General features: G+C 38.4%; 1 long non-coding RNA gene across 1 annotated transcript in view; it reads left to right on the forward strand.

Moving 5' to 3' along the window:
* The window catches only part of LOC124862796, a 139,885-nt gene extending 127,899 nt beyond the window's left edge, over positions 1-11,986 (forward strand). Inside the window, exons 6-7 of the long non-coding RNA XR_007037006.1 lie at positions 11,304-11,340; positions 11,429-11,986. This is a non-coding gene — a long non-coding RNA (uncharacterized LOC124862796). The remainder of the gene's footprint in view (positions 1-11,303; positions 11,341-11,428) is intronic.
* Positions 11,987-12,500: the final 514 nt, after the last annotated feature.

Below are 12,500 nucleotides of genomic sequence, written 5' to 3' on the forward strand. Positions count from 1 at the left end.
AGTCGTTTCATCTAGAAAGAAAGAACAGATCAACTCTGAGCCAGTTTTCAAGGTTAGAGTCTGAAAGAGAGAACATAGAGTTAGTCACAGTAGAAGCTCAGTCAGTAGCCATGTCTAGGAGAGAGAAAGGGTTAAACACTAAAAGACAGGGCCATGTGGGTCATCGGTAGAGGGTGAGTATTAAGTTGTTGCCAGCAGAAGCTTGGACGATTCCCCTCTCCAGAAAGGTGTCACAGGTAGACACAGAGCCAGGCCAGCTGTAGCTTCTAGGAAGAGAAAAGAAAGAAAACAAAGTTAAAAGCTGAAATAACAGCAAATAATGCAAAATTGGAGAGTAGTATGAGAATGTAGCAATGAGGGTGAAAGTGGTCATTATGTCCTCCAGCAGTCTAAGCCTATAGCAGCATAACTACACAGATAACTCAGGATAACCTAAGCCACTCTAACTATAAGCTTTATCAAAAAGGAAAGTTTTAAGCCTAGCCTTAAAAGTAGACAGGGTGTCTGCCTCATGGACTAAAACTGGGAGCTGGTTCCACAGGAGAGGAGCCTGATAACTAAAGGATCTGCCTCCCATTCTACTTCTAGAGACTCTAGGAACCACCAGTAAACCTGCAGTCTGAGAACAAAGTGCTCTGTTAGGAACATATGGACCAATCAGATCTCTGATGTATGATGGAGCTAGATCATTAAGGACTTTATATGTGAGGAGGAGAATTTTAAATTATATTCTGGATTTAACAGGGAGCCAATGAAGGGAAGCTAAAATAGGAGAAATATGATCTCTCTTTTTAATTTTCATTAGAACTCTTGTTGCAGCATTTTGAATCAGCTGAAGGCTTTTAACTGCATTTTGTGGACATCCTGATAGTAAAGAATTACAATAGTCCAGCCTTGAAGTAACAAATGCCTGGACTAGTTTTTCAGCGTCACTCCTAGATAGGATATTTTTAATTTTGGCAATGTTCTGGAGATGAAAGAAGGAAATCCTAGAAACCTGTTTAATATGGGATTTAAATGACATGTCCTGGTCAAAAATAACACCAAGGTTTTTTACTTTATTATCAGAGGTCAATTTAATGCTATCCAGGTTAAGTGATTGACGAAGCAGTTTATTTTTTAAAGACTCCGGTCCAAAGACGACAACTTCTGTCTTGTCTGAATTTAGAAGCAGAAAATTTAAAGTCATCTAAGTTTTTATATCTTCAAGACATGCTTGTAGTCTATCTAACTGGTTGGGTTCATCAGGATTTATGGATAATTAAAGCTGAGTATCATCAGCGTAACAGTGAAAATTTATTCTATGCTGCCTGATAATTTGACCTATTGGAAGCATATATATAGTAAAGAGAATTGGCCCAAGTACTGAACCCTGTGGTACTCCACAATTAACCCTGGAGTTTAAAGATGATTTATCATTTACATGAACAAACTGGAATCTGTCAGACAAATAAGATTTAAACCAGCCTAGTGCTGTTCCCCTGATCCCTACAGCATATTCCAGCTTTTTAAAGAGAATATTATGGTCGACTGGATCAAATGCAGCACTGAGATCTAACAGAACCAGAACAGACACAAGTCCATTATCTGAGGCCATAAGAATATCATTTCATTGTCCAACCCTTGTATGACTCTGTGTAAGTTTAGCAACTGTACTAAAGAGAAACCTAGGATTATTCTTGTTCTCTTCTATTAATGATGAGAAATAAGCTGTTCTAGCTTGGCGAAGTGTCTTTTTATACAACATTAGGCTATTTTTCCAGATTAAGTAGGAATCCTCTAGGTGTGTAGAGCGCCATTTTCTCTCCAATTTTCTAACATTGTGCTTTAAAGTATGCAGCTCTGAATTAAACCAGGGAGCTAGCCTCCTATGAATAATTACCTTCTTTTTCAAGGGGGCTTCATTGTCTAATGCATCACGCAATGATGAAGTAACACTATGAACAAAAGAATCAATTTGTGAAGGGGCAGAAACACAATTATTGCCCTCCACTGTGCTTTTCAGTGTTAATGAGGAAATTAAAAGTGGAACAGATTCTTTAAAGGTTGTTACAGCATCGCCTGATAATGATCTACTATAATGAAATTTTCTTTCAGGTGTGGAGTACTCAGTTAAATTAAACTCAAAGGTTATTAAGAAATGGTCAGACAGGACAGGGTTATGAGAAAATATTTTACTTTACACTCAATGCCATATGTCATCACAAGGTCCAGAGAATAACATGTCATCACTGGTCAGATCAGGGAGGGGACCAGAGAAAATTACGGAGTCCGACATTGTTTTGGCAAACTTACACACCGAAGCAACACTAACTTTGGTGACGTCCGATTGACGTAACCGGGTGTCATTACCGCCAGCGTAATTAACAATCTTACTGTATTTACGCTGATCCTTAGCCAGCAGTTTCAGGTAGGATTTGATGTCGCCCGTTCTGGCCCCTGTTTCTAGTCTGTTCTTTTCTGCATATCCAGTTTGTACATTTTTTTATTTCTCCCACTCAGTTGCATATTTCTTTGAATCTAAGTTTGCTATTTTTAATAACTGTACAGCATTTATTTTCTTATGTTGTAAATTTGCGCTTACTGCAGTCTCCTATTTCACATTTCATTTTTTAAAATTTTATTTTAATTTCACGTGAGTCTGCATGCCTCCATTTATTTGTCTGTTACTTTGCTGCTAAAACTCCTGAAATCTTCCACTGAATGGTAATAAAGGAGATTTCTTGTTCTTGTTCAGTTCTTCTGTACAAGTGTAGGCTGTCTGAATCTGTAAACTGCATCATTGCCACACTGACCAACCCTGGACTGAACTCACTGTGATACTTTTCTATTTTATGGACTCATTGGCGTTTGAGCCTTTTTAGAAAAGCTTTTTCATTTGCTGTGTTTTTGTAGTCTCAGTCTTTTGGTCTTTTGTATGGACCACATCTTGTGGTCCATACAAAATAAATAATAATAATAATAATAACATTATTTTCTAAAAATCTATGGAAAAAAATGAATTCATAGAAAGGGCTCACGGAACTTTCAGGATTTGAAGATGGTTTGTGTGGACAAATGGGCCAAAATCACACTTGACACAATATGTCAGCCTTCCTTAAGTTGTCATCACCAACAAAGGCTTTTTGTACAAAGTATGAAACATATTTCAATAAACATGTTCAACACTTTTTCCCAGTGTCATTTCATTCCATGACACAGAACATAATTCATGAACTTTGATGGACCTCTGGTAAGAATGTGTTCAGTACTTATTTTTCCCACTTTACAGGTCCTTCTCAAAAAATTAGCATATTGTGATAAAGTTCATTATTTTCCATAATGTCATGATGAAAATTTAACATTCATATATTTTAGATTCATTGCACACTAACTGAAATATTTCAGGTCTTTTATTGTCTTAATACGGATGATTGTGGCATACAGCTCATGAAAACCCAAAATTCCTATCTCACAAAATTAGCATATTTCATCCGACCAATAAAAGAAAAGTGTTTTTAATACAAAAAACGTCAACCTTCAAATAATCATGTACAGTTATGCACTCAATACTTGGTCGGGAATCCTTTTGCAGAAATGACTGCTTCAATGCGGCGTGGCATGGAGGCAATCAGCCTGTGGCACTGCTGAGGTCTTATGGAGGCCCAGGATGCTTCGATAGCGGCCTTTAGCTCATCCAGAGTGTTGGGTCTTGAGTCTCTCAACGTTCTCTTCACAATATCCCACAGATTCTCTATGGGGTTCAGGTCAGGAGAGTTGGCAGGCCAATTGAGCACAGTGATACCATGGTCAGTAAACCATTTACCAGTGGTTTTGGCACTGTGAGCAGGTGCCAGGTCATGTTGAAAAATGAAATCTTCATCTCCATAAAGCTTTTCAGCAAATGGAAGCATGAAGTGCTCCAAAATCTCCTGATAGCTAGCTGCATTGACCCTGCCCTTGATAAAACACAGTGGACCAACACCAGCAGCTGACACGGCACCCCAGACCATCACTGACTGTGGGTACTTGACACTGGACTTCTGGCATTTTGGCATTTCCTTCTCCCCAGTCTTCCTCCAGACTCTGGCACCTTGATTTCCGAATGACATGCAGAATTTGCTTTCATCCAAAAAAAGTACTTTGGACCACTGAGCAACAGTCCAGTGCTGCTTCTCTGTAGACCAGGTCTGGGGAATGCGGCACCTGTAGCCCATTTCCTGCACACGCCTGTGCACGGTGGCTCTGGATGTTTCTACTCCAGACTCAGTCCACTGCTTCGGCAGGTCCCCCAAGGTCTGGAATCGGCCCTTCTCCACAATCTTCCTCAGGGTCTGGTCACCTCTTCTCGTTGTGCAGCGTTTTCTGCCACACTTTTTCCTTCCCACAGACTTCCCACTGAGGTGCCTTGATACAGCACTCTGGGAACAGCCTATTCGTTCAGAAATGTCTTTCTGTGTCTTACCCTCTTGCTTGAGGGTGTCAATAGTGGCCTTCTGGACAGCAGTCAGGTCGGCAGTCTTACCCATGATTGGGGTTTTGAGTGATGAACCAGGCTGGGAGTTTTAAAGGCCTCAGGAATCTTTTGCAGGTGTTTAGAGTTAACTCGTTGATTCAGATGATTAGGTTCATAGCTCGTTTAGAGACCCTTTTAATGATATGCTAATTTTGTGAGATAGGAATGTTGGGTTTTCATGAGCTGTATGCCAAAATCATCCGTATTAAGACAATAAAAGACCTGAAATATTTCAGTTAGTGTGCAATGAATCTAAAATATATGAATGTTAAATTTTCATTATGACGTTATGGAAAATAATGAACTTTATCACAATATGCTAATATTTTGAGAAGGACCTGTATATTAGCGGTTTGATCTTGAAATTAGGGATTTGCGATCCCAGGTATATTTATGTTGTGACCGGTATCAGTAGTCATTGACCAAGCTCCTGTTGCCTGCAGTATGCTGCACCCCCAGCAAGACATGCAGCCCTGTTTTGCAAGGTTAACTTTACTTTTGCAGATCCTGGAGTTTTATGGTTCTTTAATTGATTAAATCTGGATTTGTAGGTCAGATCTGAGCTTTTTTTCTTTTTACTTCTGAAAGTGACTTTCATAGAGAGACTCCTACCACTTCTTTGTCTCGTTGTCTCCACTTCTCTGACCTCAGCTGTTCACAGACGGCCCAGTTGTAGCAGAGAGATGCACACAGAGCAACTTGATGGGAAAATTCACAGGGGTCATTAATTTTTACGGTTTTAAAAGAAAAGTGCTTAGTTTCTAAAAGCAGCTTTTTCTCTAAGTTTTGGTCCACACATGATTAACTGGAACTCCACTGAAACATTTTAAGTGCTGAATTATTTCTGCTCATAAAAGCGAGGAGTAAATTTTCTAACTTGGCTATTCAGCAATATGCCTTGGATGTAAACACTGAAGACCTGGGATGTAAGCTTTAAGTTTTCAATCAGGTATTTGATAAGCTAGACGTATTTTTACATTATACTGCCTTTCTTTATCAATGTAACTCTGGTTCAACAGGAGTAGAAACATCCTGAAACAACTTTACCCTCAAATTTTCCTGAAGTCAGCAGATGCAGTTAAGCCCAGAATTATTCATACCCCTGCCAGATTTATATTTAAAGTAATACTTTATTTTTACCAACATGCTTGTTCTTTGTTTTGGAGCGGTTCAGCCAGAGTTCTGACTTTAATCTAATAGTAAAGTTGTGGAGGGAGCAAAACATTAGGGTGGTGGAAAGGAGGCCATCCAACCTCAAATATTTGAACCTCATCACCAAAGAGAAAAAGTCAAAAAACCAGTATAAACATGCAAAGAAGTTTCACCTGTCATTTAACAAAATGTGAAATTAAACGGAACAGAAAAATAATAGTTTTTTTAGTCTTTTTTTTGTTTTGTTTCAGAGAATCATTTGTTTTCTGTCATAAATAATCTTTGGTCTTTGCATAATTCATACCTGACCAGCGACTCTGAGATGTGATTAGATCCGAGACCATTACTAGTAGAGCATTAATAGTGTTTGAGATTCTATCCTTTTACAAACAAGGAGCCTCTGCAGTGATATAAGGACTAAAATTAGCCCTTTTCCATCTTTGTGTTTGGACTCCTTCTCTTGAGTTGTCCTTTTGCGTTGACAGAGTCGACTCGGCATCATTTGTGTGGCAGCATTTTAGCTACAGACAAGATGTGAACGATTATATATCGTCCACCACAACTGGTTTAAAATACTGAAGTTTGGATGTGCTTTGCTGCTTCTTATCGGTCCTAAAATAGAGGACTTGTTCTCAGTTATTATGGAATCCGGATCGCATTTTATCATTTCTAGATCACCTTCTAAATACTTGGACTGATCAAACCTGAACTGGAGGATTTTCCATCTAATAAAAATACTGCTTAAGATTTAATAAACCTTGTCTGGATTTGAGAAAACACCAAAAATTCCCCAAAATAATCCTAAAATATTAATTTGATAAATACTTCTATCCATAAAAAGTGTTACACAGTGTAAACAAACCTAAACATTTTCCAAGCAAATGTTTGTGTGATCAAAAGTAGAACAATCAGAAAAATATTGAGATCAATTTACTGAGAAATTACTAAACATTTTGCCACTGAGCCAGGATCAAGCCAGTAATACTGAATGAAAACCAGCAGCCTAATGTAATACTGCAGGTAACTAATAGTGGTTTGATGTGAAAGAAAATATGTGTTGTTTTCTTATTTCAATCATTCACAATTAAACACTGTGAAGCCTTCAATTAGGCTGCATTTGAAAAGTCTGCAAAAATTAAACCAATAAAAATATAAGGCACAAATAATTTTAGGCACAAAAAAAAAATGAAAATCATTTCTAACCATTAGGCTTCAAAAATTGATCATAAAATATTACTGAACCATACAGAAAGTCTAGACCACGTGATTTTTCTTCAACAGTCCGCGTCCACCTGACGGTCCAGCTCTGGGTTGAGACAATCTGCATTCACTCAGGGTTGCGTTTAACAATGCTTGGGAGGTTTGTTGCGTTGCAGCCTGAAAACCTCCCACCCAAAACATGTTGCCACACAGTCTCTGTGTTTGAGTCTTTTTGGAGCCATGTACGGCCATTGAAAGATGGGTTCAGTAGCTCCTGTTAATATTCATAAATGCACATGGAAGCAAAGGCTTGGTGAATTTGAAGCTTTTTTCCTTCTCTTCTCTTTGAATCACTGATTTTGGATTGTCTGCAGGCCAGCTTCACTAGTTAGCACCAACCCTGAGATTTCACACACATGCAGGGGCAGAGAAGCACATCCTCAGCACGCAGCTACTCTCATAACCAGTGTTACAGCGCCCTCTGAAGGCCGGCCAGAGAACAACCAATCGTTTTGTTTTGCCTTCAAATCCTCTCATGTAAAATAATAATTAAAAAAAAGAGGAATTTCATGTATAACATGTAAAGAGTCTTCCTCTCCTTTTGACGCTCTGCCTTCACCTACGTGTGTTTATTTGGCTTTAGTTCCACGAGCAGCTCTGCCAACTCATCGTATAATCCACAGGGTGAATAAAAATGGATTTGGCTGGAGCAGACTCACAGTAAGCTGCCTTAAAGCAAACCAGCAGAACTGTACTCAACCCAGATTCTCTCATGTACATCCTCATTTTTAGTACTGTTTATAAAACCAACTTTACAATTACATATAAATATTTCCCTCAAATAGACTGAAGCCAGAAGTACAAACAGCTCGGATGTTGACCTAAGCATCTTCGTCTCAACCAAACCCCGAAAGTAAAAGATTATTCTCTGTGGTAAAGGTTTCTCCGTAAAGAGCAGCAACATAATTTTACATGGTTCCAGAGAGTGTTAGGGAGGGAGTGTTTCCTGGCACAACGCTCTCGCCTCCCTCCATCTCCAGAGGCCTCACATGACAGACGGGTCGCAGCGAAGCCACAGTTTAAATCCGGTGTGCAGATGGACACCAGTAGTTGTTCTAAATCCTGAGCGCCTTGGCACCAGGCAGACACAGAGAGACAGTAACGTTATTAGGTCAGTGTGGTGGCGTCACTGTGGATCACATGTGGGCCAGACGGAGCAGTGTAGCTCAGGTAACAACAGTCGGATGTTTTTGGGTGAAAAAGCTGTCGTGTTCTCTTGTCATATTTGGACAGGAGTTTCTTTTGGATTGTAAATGAAGACAGATACACTGCTGTGCGAAGATACTCCTTCAACTTCACATCTCATCACTACTACAGACATCAATGCATTTTATTTTAATTTTATGACTTGGAATATAGTGTTTAACTTTTTACAAATAAAAATCTGACAGTGGCATGCATGTGTATTCAGGCCTCCTGAGCCTCTACATAGTTGAGCCATGTTTTGCTGCAGCTCCTTTGGGCCTTGTCTCTACCAGCTGAACACATGTAGAGATGGGAAACAGCTGGATTTAGATCTGCACTTTGGCTAGGCCATTTTAGTAGATGAATAGGCTTTGATCTAAACCATTGTGTCTCTAGCTGTACCTTTGTTGTTTTGCTGGAAGGTGAACCTCCACCTCAGTCTCAAGTCTTTTGCAGCCTCTTAACAGCTTTTCTTTCAAGATTGTCCTGGATTTAGCTCCATCCTTCTTCTCATCCACTCTGTTTAGCTCCTCTGTCCCTGCAGAAGAAAAGCACCACCACAGTATGATGCTGCCATCATCATGTTGCATTATGGGACAACACTCATTCAAAGCCCGGGATGTTCTTTTAGAACCTAACCCTGCTTTAAACTTCTCCACTACGTTGACCTGACCTGTCTACTGTGGTCCTTGGTCTTCATGATGCTTTAATGTTCTCTAACAAACCTCTGAGACCTTCTAATATATATAAAATTATATTAAATGACAGATGTATGGACTCTGTTTACTAATTCAAGGACTTTTCAGATAATTGGTTGCTCTGGATTTTATGAAGGGAAATCAGATTGAAAATCTTTTTTTTTTTTTTTTTTGTAAAAACAAAATGCATCATTTACACTACTTTGAGTCCATCACATAAGTCTGAATAAAATACATTTAAAGTTGTGGTTGCGATGTACAAAATGTGAAAAAGTTTAATTGGTATAAATATGTGTGCCAAACGCCGTAGAACCAGAGGACCAGATACATATTTAATTTGAATCTTTCCTTCATTCCTCTCTTCTCCCAGAGTTTATCCGAAAACATCCTAGTTTAGACGTATCCATAGTCATGTTTTTCTTTTCCTTCTTTTAAATAACTGGTCCGGCTTTAAGGTTTTTCCTTCTTTTCTTTTGGACTTATTTTAGAGCCGTTTTAAAACTTTACAAAGCTGCCAGATATCCTCAGGGATTCGAAATGTTTGAGCCAAAACAGTTTGAATTATTTTCGGAGGGGGTTGAAGTAACTTGGAGGCTGGAGGCGACGGTGGAAACGTTCTTCTCAGTTTTAGTTCCTGATGAAGGGGATAAAGAAAAGCGCCATATCACTGAGGAGAGAGAAACGTCTGAGTGTTATAAACAAGATAAAAACTTTCTAACTCAGTCTGATTTTTGTGGGCTTCTATTAAACATATTCCAGTCATTTACACATTACGTGATCAATGAATATTTTCCTGACAGTAAACATTGTTGTCAGTTTTATAAATAAAAATAAAACTGACTATATTTGTCAATAATTTTGATTTGAGAAGATTTTCCTATACACAGAAACCTTTGGGAAAAGAGCTGTGTCCAAACACGGTTTATTTAAAATATTCATTGTTGGTTATGCCTTTAATAATGTTTGCACCAAACTATAAGGATTGATGCAAGTAAAGCACTGATTTCCATGGCTCAGTGGTGGTGTTTCCAGAAAATACGTAACCTGATCCAGAATGGAAATCCTGTTGGCTCCATAATTAGTTTTTTCTTGTTATTTTGTCATCTCAAGCTTATATCCTTGAGGTGCATCTTCTGTTCATCCCAAAGGTCCCCTGTTGGATTGAAATGTGGTAGCTTTGGATGCAACTGGACTGCATGTTCAAAGAACAGTTTGAGATGATCTGACCTTTGGGACATGGTGCATCATCCTGCTGGAAGTAGCCATCAGCAGATGGGTCAGTAACAACAGTCGGGTACGCTGTAGTGTTTAAAGGGCTGGTAGGTTGTTCCAAACATCTTGGAGAACTAACCACAGATCTTCTGTGGATGGAGGCTTTCTCACATCCTTCTGTCTCATCATGTCATCCCAGACACGCTCCATGATGTTGAGATTAGGGCTCTCTGGGGGCCCAGACCATCACTTCCAGTATGTCTTGTTCTTCTTTACACTGAAGATAGTTCTTCATGATTTTGGCTGTATGTTTGGGTTCACTTACTTATTAGCATTTTTGTAAATTGATAAAAGTAAACAATCATCATTTATATTTCTGAAAGCAATCTTTATTTACAGTATTTTCTCACACCTGACTAAAGCTTTTGCATAGTACTGTATATAAATACATATATTTACAATGTATTTATTCATTTCTAATGTCATCCTTTTTAAATCTTACCTCAAATGTAAACAAACACACAACACAAATTCCACACTTATTTTTTTTTTAACAGATTAAACCAAACAGAATTTCTTTATGAAAAGTATGTACACCCATGCAAAAGCCTAGAAGTTAAACGGGGTGTACTTTGATTTTACCTTGACCTTCTGTTTGCAGTTATCTTTGTTATCATGGTGTAAAGTTAAATATCAATGACTGGCTGAATTCTTAAAATGTTCCTTCAGCTACCAGCAGGACTTTCTCACTGATTCATTCTTTCTTTCTTTTTAGTATTTGTCCTTTTTTACATCATTAGGAATATCAACCATTTTTCTTGAAATATGTTATAATTTTGGTGACATCTGGCCGTCCCTCACTGAACACATTTAGGTTAGAAGATCCATGAACTTCCACAAATTATTTTTAATTGATAAAAAAAAAAAATTCCTGTAGTTGGAATAGTGCTACAGTTATGATAAAATGACCTACAACCCCTTTTATTTCTAGGGTTTTCTGTATTTTGTGTCTAAGGCTTTCGTTTTTTTCATTTTGGCTTCATCTTTCTTTAATAAATACAGGTGTCTGTGCAGTGTGGTTTTGTACACATGAGGTAAATAATTTTAAAACTTGATAGAGGCCAGAGCATTTATATGTTATACCCTGGAGTGACAGAGGGTGTATTTTTTCTGTATGTTTGTGTTGGACACACTATGCTCTCCCTAGATAGCCAGACCTGTCATTTTTAGTGGTTTGTCTCCACCATGTGGTTAAACAATGTAACTACAGTTAGTTTTGTTACACAACTATATCTTTGCAGGATTCACATCTAACAGAAGTTCCTAACATCATGTTCAGTGAGTAGAAATCTTTCCTTTCAGCCTGTCAGTTTGTGTGATTGTAGATGTTTAATCTGGACCTTGTTTTGCTCAATCTTTTCTACAGCTAGTCAGAACAATAACTTCTCACAGAGATGTTGGTGAAACTGGCTGCAGATGGCTTCTAGTCAGGCCGAGTGCCGCAGTGTTTGCAGCAGATGGTGGAGTGCTGAGCTGATGGATGCTCTGTCTAAAACTCCAGACAAGAAACCTGCTGCTCCCCTATCATCTGAAAAACTCAGTGGCTGAACAGGCCGAGGCTTGGTAGCTCTCAAACATCCAGACACACAGAGAGTGCTGATAAATGTTTGGTGCCTGATTTATTAGAACCATAATGTTGTTTGTATTCTGCCCCGCTGGACTTGTTATTGTTTGATGGGAAAGAGTCTGTTGAGGACTAGAAAATGGAGCTCTGGTTATAAGCCCGTTCAGATGATAGACAGAAAAATCGAGCAATTTTATATTTGTTTTTTAACAGACAGCACCAATCATTCTCTGATTTAGGGTTGTCATTTTTTATGATTTTAAACGGGAGATTCCTTATATGGGAGTGTCAGTGACAGAAAACAATAAAACCAGAAATACGGTAGCGATGTCAATAATAAATTCTTGATATTGATCATAACAATTGTGCAGTAACTGAGAGTTAAATGGATGGTGAAGTTGAATTTTAATACTGTAACCTTTTGTTGAGTCTTGTTTAGTTTGATAAAAGAGCAGAAACAAAGAAAATGTTCTCATAGGCAGGTTTAGACATATATTTGTTCCTTCATACAATTTAATAAACAGTCCATTAAAAGAAAGTACACTGACTCAAGTCTAGGTTTATAGAAATTAGGGTTATCAAAATTAATACTAGAAAAATCAATTACTCAAATATAATCATTTGTGTCAAAGCAATATAAACTGACCCATTCAGATTTGCCCAAATTGTGGCATTTCTTCCAGCAGCGGTGCTGCAACAACAGAGACACTCAGTCCCTCGACTCCCTAAGCTGCTGTTGGAAGTTAAAACTCGGCTAACTTGGTGAGAACAACCACAAAACAAACATATGCTAAACTCTTCAGCCTCCAGGACAAACACAGAGTGTTGTTCTGGAGGTACTTTCTCTATGGCACAGACACACAGGGACAAAACG

This window comes from Girardinichthys multiradiatus, chromosome X (genome assembly GCF_021462225.1).
Source record: "Girardinichthys multiradiatus isolate DD_20200921_A chromosome X, DD_fGirMul_XY1, whole genome shotgun sequence".
In the NCBI taxonomy this organism is placed as follows: domain Eukaryota; kingdom Metazoa; phylum Chordata; class Actinopteri; order Cyprinodontiformes; family Goodeidae; genus Girardinichthys; species Girardinichthys multiradiatus.